The 11,410-nt window shown below is 43.9% G+C and overlaps 1 long non-coding RNA gene across 1 annotated transcript; it reads left to right on the forward strand.

The window, feature by feature from the left end:
- The first annotated feature begins 808 nt into the window (after positions 1-808).
- LOC119368946 lies at positions 809-2,727 on the forward strand. Its single transcript, XR_005176786.1, has 5 exons — positions 809-1,092; positions 1,524-1,657; positions 2,026-2,167; positions 2,409-2,464; positions 2,586-2,727. It is a non-coding gene; the product is annotated as an uncharacterized LOC119368946 (long non-coding RNA).
- Positions 2,728-11,410: the final 8,683 nt, after the last annotated feature.

Here is an 11,410-nt window from a genome sequence, read left to right on the forward strand (position 1 = left end):
ACGTTAGGGACCATGCGAAGTAATTTCAGCATGCATCAGAGGGTTTTTCGCAGATGTTCCGGTGACGGTCAAGTGGCTCGAGCCGATGTGGCATCCCGCGTGGCTAATGTAGAGTCAATTTGCACTGCATAGCAATCAATTTGTGGTATTTTGTGTATCAAAATGTACCCGCGATGTAATTGGCAGCAGGAAGCCAAGGTCGGCTAGCCAGCCTAGCAGTTTGGCGAAACCAAAAGGAAGCGTATATAAATTCCCCGCTTCGAAACGGATCGAATCCTTCCTTTCGTTTGGAAAACGAGTCCTTGCCTTCCCCTTCTATCCAGTTCCCCGCTCACGCACTCTGTGAGTACCTGCCGCCGCCTGCCAACCATTTCCCCGCTCACCACGCACTCTCCGACATCCAAAACAATAAGGTGTGCATCAAGACCGAACACTTGCGCTAACCACGTCGGATAGGAAATGATAAAACAAACGCGACGGAATTGGTCAAGTCGCTCACACACGCGGGATTGGTCTAAACCTAACCCGGGTCTCTACCAGACTCCACAAGGCCACGACGCCTTCCCTCTTTGCCGCCGCCGCCTCCTCCTCCTCTCTTCCCTCGTTCTCCAGCCGCCGCGGCCGCTGCCCCCGATCCTTCCTCCTCAGCTCTACCCACCCCATCCTCTGTCCTCTCTTCACTCCTCCTCTCACAGGCCCTGTCGTCGCACACCGCTGCTCCCCGTTGGCGGTGAAGGCCCTGCAGATCCAGCCAGGAGGAGGCAGGTGACTCGAGCAGGGCTGGTCACCGCCGTGCGCCCGCTCCGTCGTCACGGGTTGTCGCCATGCTCCCCTCCTCTGCACGTCATCGCCTGAAGGTCACCGTTGCCGCCGCCGATTTACTCCCCATTCCCCTCCACCAACGATGTCCAATGTGTCCGTCTCCAGGGATCCAACTATGGATGTCGCTTTGTTTCCTTCCTTTTCTGATCATCTCGTCCACAACGCAGCGGTGGCCGCGGTGCGGACAATCGGTGGAAAGTAGGTAGGGAAGGCCCGACAGTGGTGCCACGCGGGATGAAGCAACGGCGGCACAGGAGCTTCCCGGCACAGGTCATCTTCCTCTCCTTTGTCCTCCCCCATTCCCCTCCTAGATACTCGTTGATTAAGAGGTACAAGTGGGTGGCCAGCTGCAATTTCTAGATGGAAGACATCTGGTTAAGATTTTCCTTGGGTTCTTGATTCCATTTTCTCAATGGTTATTACTTATATGTAATTAGTACGTAGAATAACAATTTTTGTATACCATGTTTGTGGCTGAATGCATTGAGTTGCTGGAATTGTTGTATTAGATCACAGGTATTATTCAGTGCACTCTTGATTGTCTTACCAATGGTCCAAATAAATACACAACCAGTGAAATTGACCGTGGTTTTGATTTACTTTTCTTACAATAGAGTAAATTTCATTATTTTTCAGTTTGGACATACTTCTATCGGTTTGCTTCTAATTGCAGCTTAATTTGTAACTTGTGTAACTTGTAGGCTTTGCACTACAGAGCAGTTGGTGGTAGGAAGGGCAGAGGACGCGAAGAACTCATGGTTAGTTACGGCAACAGGAGGAGGAGGAAGCACTTCTCTGACAAGATCCATAGCTCCCCACCTTTGTATTTCCAATGGTAAGGATAGTGGACAGTGCCAATTTTAGGTGTGGTATACTCAAAATTTCGATGTATCTTTTTTCACAAGTATTTGCAACGGTAAGGATAGTGGATAGTGCCAATTTTAGGTTGTGGTATACTCAAGATGAATTGGTTCTCTTAGGAGGAAAATAAGGAAGTCAGAGTTTTGTGTTCTCATTTATAGGCTTGATTTTTTTCCTAAATCATGATGCAGTGTAGTAATGTTATTCCGGATGCATGCGATTTACAAAATAAAAGGAGTAGCAAATATCATATACCTGGTTAAGGGACTAGCTGGTTTCTAATCCAGTGCAAATTGAGCATTCTTTTGTGAAGGAATATTACACTGAAAAAGTTGTCATCAGTATATATCTCAGATCGGCGTGTCACGGGAGCGGATACGGCGGCAGACACAAGGAGAGCAAAGCGAAGCCGGCGCGACGGCCAGGCCCTCCAAGCACACAGCCACTGCCTCCTTGCCAAGATACGCTAGCCTGCATCTACAAGGTGAGTCCCCAACTGCAATTTTGTGAGCCCTCAACTGCAATTTGTTTCTGAAGATTTTTGAACAACAACATGACTGTACATCTACTCTAGCAATTTGTTATATTGGTCATATGTGTCCTATGGATGGTTTGGATTCCTATAATTAGGAAGATGTCGTATTTGGCTATTTTTTTGTGCAATGACCAATTAGTGGTGCCATTTGCTTATCAGATTTTCATGTTGTGGTGTTATTGCAATCCAGGAAAAAAAAGGAACTTGCCTGTATGGTGTTCACTAAAAAGAAGAATCTGCTAAAAGGTTGGTCCATGCTTATCTTCACTGATTGCATCTTCTTTGTGGTTAACTGTGGTCACAATCATTGATTACCACTAAAGAAATTATAAGTGAATTGTTTCTTTCTGTCTATGTTTGTGTATAGATTGGATGTGGGCTGTACGTGGACATGAACTTGTTCCTGGGATTCAGAAGGGAGGACGTGCCATGGAACTTCGAGAAGACGGATAACCATGTGTACCTCCATGTCGTGCTTTGGTAGAAGCCAGATGCCGACGAGTCAGAACGCCTGCTGAAGAAGCCACTCTGCTCACCATTGGTATGACAGACTTGTCGCTCCTTAGATCATGTATGTATCATCTGCTTCTATGGAGAGCCTATGACCTATGTGAATAAATGCTTTGATTGGCATTGTAATATCTTCTGTTTGGCTCTATTTGTTAATAATGATGGCAAGCAAAAAAAGACATTTTAATGGATTCACATGGGTGTGTTATTGTGGAGCAGGTTGATCATGCTACCCTGTTAAAATTTGGTAAACCCCATTTTTGAAAATAGAAATTCAATTTAAAGGGGTACCCAAGCTAAATAAGGCCTCAGAAATCAGAGCATAGAAAAGGCGGGGCTGGCTAATTAAATGAAAGGATTTCGAACCAAAATCTTTGCTAATTCGACAAGGATTGTATTCTTTAATTATTTCCCTATTTTTTATTACTTAATTTAAGTCTCATCAACTATGAATATGGTGTATGGTGTACTCACATCCATCCCAACTATTGCCATAGTTGCAGACTTTGACACTTTTGGTGTTGCACCTGTATGTAACGCTGAAAAAATATTCCAAGAATCTTCTTTGATATTATTTCTGATATTTTCATAATACATATGTTCTCAGGCGCTTTCCGTGGGAAATGATAGCAATGGAAGCAGAGCTGTAGCTCTTCTGAAAATTGCAAGGATCTTTTCACAAATCTATTCAAGCCTTAAGACCAGAAGCAAGTTTAATATTCTCTTTGGATTAACATCTGGCTGACCCTACAATTAAAATGGAACTAGCAAGGTTATCAATTTTTTTACAGCGGCTTGAAGTTTTGACCAACATGTGCATGATATTATTGACTATGCAATTTACTTAAGTATCATTAGTTCCTAGAGCAATGATCTCTGGATGCATGTATCAAAGCCTCCAGAGAAGCCTTACATCAAGCAAATCTTTGAGGTACAGTAACCATTTCAATTTTTTTGGTTCATAACTTTGATTACTTGCAATTATAAGTCTTCTATAACTTGAAGTGTGTTTCCTTCAGGATTTTTCGGATGTCTCCAAGGAAATGGGCATTTCAGTCACACAAGATTAATTTGTCAAATTCTAGAGTATGTTCTTGCCTTTTGAAGGATTGTATACCATCATTAGGTTTGAATCCGATTAGGATTTCAGATAATCCGTCTTACATGGACCTACTGTCAGTAGTAGCACAATGGCATTATCATATCATGTGTCGCCCAGCGTGACAAACTAGCGGAGCGTTCCCAGCCGAGCACGAAAAATAATAAACTTACACCAATCCTCGGTTTTCATGCTACAGAATTTGTGTGCTATAGTTGTATCTACGAATCGCAGACTACATGCTGAACAAGCTTCAGATTGAGGAGAGCTTGGTCCCCAAGATGTGCCTAAATTTGTACAGGGAATAAGGAACTACAATGGCCGGTCTGAAGGTATATATGTCTCACAACGCTTAGATTAACAAGTTTCTGTTAGTTTCATAGTATTTCAACTACATGTTCTGTTTCTAACTTTTTTTCATAATCCTGTTGATGTGGCAGCTTATGGGCTACGATTTCGACTACGCGGAATTCCACGCTAGCATGCACGGTAAATTTCCATATGAGAAGTTGAAGCCGGACCCTGTCCTGAGGAACCTACTGCTTTCGATGCCTCAAAATCCCTCTGATGTTTCTTGCTCCATCGCATCAGCGAGGGGTCTGTGACAGTTAAATGCTTTAGTAGTTACAGTTTGTCATTGCACTGTACACCAACTCTGACGAGGCTCACGCGGCGGCCCTCCTCTTGGTTAACTCTGACATTCATTGTGCCATTTATATCAAAATATTGCATGAGTTTTTGTTGGTTGTTCAGGGACTAAGCTTATCTCAGTTAATGTGAATTTTAATTGTACTCTCGGTCAAGTGATTTTTTGATATGGTAACTAATTTCTGGTTCTTTTTGCCAAATTCTAATTTAAAAACAAAGTAGTAAGAAATCATGCATGATGTTTCAAGTAAAAAAAATAAATGCAGCCTCGAGTGCTGATCTACTCCCTCCGTTCGAAATTACTCGTCGCAGAAATGGACGTATCGCAGAAATGAATGTATCTAGATGTATTTTGCCACCAGGAAGGTGATGCCTTGAATTCATCATGTTCTTTGCCTGCCTAATTTTCCTCTCATCCTCTTTTGTCGTATTCACAGTGTTTGTTTTTTTCTGGACAAAGGTTGTGCATCTTTGCAGGAGGATTATCAGGTCTGAGTGACATTTGTGAAAAAAATCGTTCAAAGCTTGGTGTTCATTGCTGTTATTGTTCCTAATTTGAAGGGGACTGAGATATCTACCTAAGAAATTCAAGTTGTGTTACCTTCAAATGATCGGACATCTGAAATAAATTAGATATTAGTAAGTCTATTACTAAGACAAAGACATTGTGTTGTTTTTCATAATTTTTCTGAATTGTTTAGGAGAAGCAGGTAGGCAATACTGATGAAGCGAGTATTTAACCAAAAACTACCATAATTGACGGAAACGTGACAGAAAACTACCACTCTACGTTTTTGTGCGAAAAACTACCAAATTTGAACTAAACCTTGGCAAAAAACTACCAACTGTCGAAAGCGCTCGCTTCGCCCGCGCTAACCCCGAATTAGTTGCCACGGTGGCTAACTGACGGCCGCCGCGCGGTGACGGCCGTTAACGGCCCGTCTCTGTCGGAACGGCGCCATCTCGCGTTCGGGCGCGATGGCGGCCATGGCTAGCTCCTCCAACCGCGCCTCCTTCTGCCCTTAGGACACCGCCGCCTCGCCAGGAATCTCTCCACCGCTCCCTCCCTCTCTCTCCCGTCGCTCTCTCCCTCCCTCCCCTAACCTCTCCACCGCTCCCTCTCTCTCTCTCCCGTCGCGCCATAGCACCTGCTCGACGCCGGAGCATCTCCGCCGCTCGATCTGCGTTCCCCAACCTCCAGTGCCCCGCCACCTCGTCGATCCAGCCAAAATCTTCGCCCCCGCCGCCCCGTTGACCCACGCCGCTGCCTCCGCTTGACCGGGAGGAGACGTCGAGCATCGCCGCCCCATGGGCCGTCAGCGACCACCAACAGCCTGCCCTGTGAGAGCTGAGCCAAGGGAGGGTTGAGGAAGCGGATCCGGGCGCGGCGAGCCTCTCCTCTCCAGGACGGCGGCGCGGCATGGCTGCGGATCTCCTGCTCCAAAGAGAGAAGACGAGGGGTATGGAGAGGAGATCGGGGCGGCGTGCGCTGACCTGCTTCGGTTGATCTCCGCCGTCCCTCTTGCCGTCATTCGCCGCCGGCGACGGGGACTATCCCTGGTCTTCCTCCGTGGGAATCTTAGAGGAAGGGGATAGAAATGACATGTGGGCCCCATACGAGTTGACGGTCAAACTTGACGGTGCTGACTTTTTTTAGTCCTGACATGTGGGACAACTCTGTCATAATCGAGTTTAAACTAGCCGAATCAGCCATTTTTCAAACATGGTAGTTTTTAGTCAAAGATTAGTTAAAAAATGGTAGTTTTTGGCATAAATTTGTAAAGTGGTAGTTTGTAGGCACGGTTGTGTGAAATGTGGTAGTTTTTTGTTAAATACTCCTGATGAAGCCTAGTCGTATGAGCCGAGGGCTCAGACCGTCTCACCGCGCTGGATCTGATCTTACATGCAAAGCTCTTGAGCAAAGGCTGATCATTTAATGTTGTGACAGTAATAAGAGTTGTCCGTATTTCTTCTTTCCTGTATTACAAATACAAGAGACATATGTGCTATACTACTTTTGGACAAACTGTAATGGGTGGTCCTCGTTACATGTACAACCAGTATAATGGATCTGAGCTCATAATTTCTCTGATGCTTTTGTGTTTATATACATGCTTGCTTTTCAAACAAATATAATCCGCACACCAGTACAATCACTTTGATGGACATCAGCTCGTATAATCTTAGTATTTCTGGGCTTATCCATCTGACTTGCTGATACATACAAATAACATCAGTACGAATGCTCATGTCCATGAGCAGATGTGCAAATGTCAAAACGTGGACCAAATGAGCTAGCTCAATGGCATCAACAAGCCTTGCACTGCAGATAAACTTTGCTACAACATTTTTTCATTCATTTGTTCTCTATTCATACACTAGGTTGTACGTACTCAAATTGTCAATTGGACACCAGAAATATTGACTTCTTGCTCTTTCATCAGCCATTCTATTTGAGCATTCATAAATTTGGGTCCTCAAGATGTGTAGACAATAACAGTACTTTGCTATCACCATTAATATCATTAATATCCATAGAACACTCTCTTATCTTCCATATCACACAACAATTTATGTCCATGTAAATATCTTGCTTTCTTCTATCGGTATTTTCAGGTTAACTATACGAAACAGAACCTGTTGGACTACATTGATCCAAATAATGATACACTCATGGTCAGACTTGCAGACGGCCATCTGCTCGCCGAATGTCGCATCACGCTAGGAGCTGACAAGAGGGTCACTATAACCACCAACTAGTCCGAGTTTCGTCGCCGCGCCAACATTCGTGAAGGAGACATCTGTGCATTTCGTTTCATGATCACTTCAAAGCGCCGCCTGGTTCTCACCGTGCACCATCGAAGACACTGCAGCCCCTGTGTCAATATAATCACTAAGTACTCCTAATTATGTTTTATCATGTGATAACCTATGCTTTGCTTTTGGGCCCTCTTATCACATGCTTTTCAAGACGCTAAACCTATGTTGCCGCTTATGTTAAATGCACTATTCTCTCATCCATAATGAGCTTTCTCTGTATATATATATTTCTATTTCTGCTGCTAAGTTTCTTAATTAAAGAAATTATCCCAAACGCTAATTAGAATAGAAATTAGTGTTAAAGGGGCGACTACAACCAGGCACCGCCCAGCTCCCCCTCAAGAGGCGCGCCACGGGCGCGCCCCAACACCTAGTCCCATCTTAAATGTACGGCGGTCTAGGGCCCATCTTAAAGAAGGGCCCAATATATATAATCTTAAATAAATTACAAAACAAAAATTTACAGAACAAAAAATCAACATGGACAGGGGGCATATGCCCCCTCCTCGGCGCACTTCACCATGTTGTATTTATTCAATAGTTATTTATAGTTGAGTACATTATAATCATTATCTGCATCATATAATCACATATAGATGGTGTATTGTGACTTTATTTCCAACTTAAATAATTTTTTATGTTAATGCCTTTATATTTTTCATGATATACGATATATATTGTGCAAAGGATATTTGTTACTATATTAATGTTCATTGTGTCTCAATCGCACTAGGGCCTCTAGAATGCTAGGGCCAGCCCTGCGCCGCCCGTCGACCCTCGCCGCCCGGACGGTTCTTGGTCTGCCCCGTAGTCTCCTTGGCGAATACCATCTCCGTCCCCCCGGTTTCATGGCGGGCACTTCTCCGCCCTGCCAAGTTCTTGGAGGGGCTTTCTTCGCCGCGCCGGTTTCTTGGAGGGCGCCTGCTACGCCCGCTTGCTCTGTTTGTGCCGCGGGCGTGTCAAGTGCGCGCCCACCTCACGCTCCTCGCCGCAGCATATCCCCTCCGGTGATTGGATGACTCGAGAGGACCGGCCAATCACCGGAGGCGAGGTGCTGTGGTGAGGTGGGTGCTCTCTGGTTGTGTCGTGGGCGTGTCCCACGCGCGTCCTTCGTGTTATGGTTTCCTCGTGGGGGTGTCCAGTGCGCGACCACCTCGCGGACGGTGCTTGCACACGCCGCGCACCTCGCCATGGCACCTCCCCACCGTTGATTGGCCGGTCATCTCAGGCCGTCCAATCACCGGCGGCGAGGTGAGCGGCATGCGCGAGCACTAGCAGCAAGGTCTGCTTGCTGTGGTCGTGCCCACCGAGTGCGCCGCGGGCCAATTCTTTGGTTGTAGTAGATCGTAGATAGAAGTTTGGAGCGCCAACCACGAACGTGTTCAGGACTTTGTGTCGAGTCTGGATAAAAGGACCTCGGTGTCGTGCGCTTATCTGCTCATGTTCTCTGTTTATTATTTAGAGTTTACCTTGTCTGTTGTCTGTTCTTTGAGTTACACCAGAAGAATGTTTAGATGGGTTCAATGCAGTGCAATATACTTATCCATACTACTTACTGTGATCGTGATGCATTGCAGTAGCACTAAATATTAGTCTAATATGTACTCATGAGAGAATAACAATTTATACTGAACTTTGTTACCTCGCCGTAACTTAGCTAACCTTTGATATTTTTTTGTTTTATTATAACATTATTGGATAAATTATATATACAACCAACCAACAACATTAATAACTCAAAAGCAGTCATATTAAAAATTACAAAAATCATATGATTCTCGTATTCACCATTACAAATACATTTCTTGTGCTACACTAGAACAATAGTTTGCTAAAAAATTGTTTGTACTATTTATTTTGATGGTGTTTTAAAACACTTTTTGGATAATGGGGTTCGCCATAAAGCAAAGAGCAACCAGATATTTTCACAAATGTCCTACTGTTTTAATTATGCCCCTTGATACATTATAATGTGCTTGCGTATGTATCTTAAATATCTACGGAACTTGGTAGAGTGCATATGCATCTAGCAAATAAGTTGAAATGTCTGGAGTTCAAGACCATGAAGTTAATGTGTAAGTGTGCTCCATGGATATTTCTATCACTACTAGAGAAAACCGTAGTAGTAGCGCGGGTTTTGATGCTATCAGCAGCGCGGGTAGCCGCGCTACTACTACGGCGCTACAGCTAACAATTAGTAGTAGCGCGGTCTAGACCCGCGCTACTATTGACTATATCAGTAGCGCTTTTCTGGAACGCGCTACTACTAACTAGCTGTAGCGATTTTCTATCCCCACGCTGCTGCTGTATCTTTCATCATTTTTTTCTACTTCCTACCCCGTTTCATTAAACTGCAATTTCACATATACCAGATAACAGTATCATTAACCACAATACCATATAGTCATATAGTAGTCATACAATATCATAAAGCATTATAGGTACTCATATATAGTCAACATGCATCCTCACATGAATATAGCATATATGGTAGTCTTACCGCCACACATATATAGCAGTTCTACTAGGTATATATAGTCATACAACCACACACATATGTAGTTCTAGATGATATCGACGACGATCATCATCCTCAAGCCTGGGCGGTGGGTGTTCCTGGTAGTAATTAGGATGGCCTGTCCAACACGAAGATTCTTGCCAAGGAGGAAGCTCTTCCACCCAACCGACCTTAAGTGTGTGCGACCGTCGGTGTCCACACCGTAAGTACAGGTGGTGATGGAGCCCCTCGCGGTAAGGCATATTCCAGCTGAGCCTTCTTCATCAGGCTCGATACCACAACTCACAAATAGGTGCTTTGGCAATTTCTGAATAAGAAAAACATATCAATTAATAAGTAGCCTTGCACATACTCTTGCAAATATATTTCTACTAAGTATAGATTATTACACTATTAAAAGACACAGTACTACACATTTCTACTAAGCATAAATTCTACTAATAAGTATGCATTATCTACACTATTAATAATTCATTGGATTCTACACTAATAAGCATGTCATCGGACTCTACACTAAAGCATATCATCGACTAGATTCCACACAACATATCATTGGACTCTACAGTAAGCATATCATCAGATTCACTAAGCATATCATCGGATAATTTGCATTTGTAAGTATAACAATAAAGCATATATATATATATCATCAAATTATTACAATTAGTATAACATACCATATCATGCTGATCAACCATGGTACTTGTCAGGCGGGTCACGAATGGCACCCCGACAAAGTCATCACATGGCGGAATTATGTCCCATAGGTTGCACACCTCCTCCTCGCTCAGTCTCATTCTTTGAGCTACGATGGCTTCATGAAGTAGGTACTCATCATCTTCATCGAGTGGGTCCTCATCATCTTCATCCTTGTTGATATAAATGACAGCCAACTTGGGTCTTTCTACTCTGAAGGAGAAGCTGATCAACTCACCACCAGTAACACCCATGCGGGCGAGGAAACTGACAAATCCATCTCCTCCAATCTGCGAGATATTGCGTCCTTTCTCGACCTCCATAATGTAGGGCCCCCTAGGAGCCTCAAAGGTCACAGTGTCTCCTATCAGCTTGTTGAATTTCAACCTTACATTGCATGGGACGATCTATGTAAAAAAACCAAAATGATACAATGCGCTAATGCCAATACTAAAAACAGAATAGTTGTTACAAGTTTCATATAATTTCTTACCGCCGCATGACGAAAACTCGGCTGGAAGTAGATGCCGAACAGCTTGCCAGTTGCAAGGCTGTTGGCGCACCTTGACTTGCATAGTCGACATGGTGGTGGTGGTGGTCGCGCCATTTTCGTAAAGCAATATGAGCAAAGATGAACGATCCACTTCACAGGAAAGAAAAACTATAACTATGTCTAAAACTAATATACTAAAACCCTAGTAGTAATTTAGTTAAGTAGAAACTATCAACTAAACCCTAGAAATGGTTATATATCAACTACAAACTATTAAGTAAATCAAAATGTTGCATATCAACAAGAAAACATCAACTAGCCTACTAAGTCAAAATGTAGCAGACAAGAGGGGGTTGTGGATGGAGGAGGGAGGGGGAGAAGGAGGGTGACTGGAGGAGGGAGGAGTAA

Source organism: Triticum dicoccoides, chromosome 2B (genome assembly GCF_002162155.2).
Source record: "Triticum dicoccoides isolate Atlit2015 ecotype Zavitan chromosome 2B, WEW_v2.0, whole genome shotgun sequence".
Taxonomy (NCBI): Eukaryota; Viridiplantae; Streptophyta; class Magnoliopsida; order Poales; family Poaceae; genus Triticum; species Triticum dicoccoides.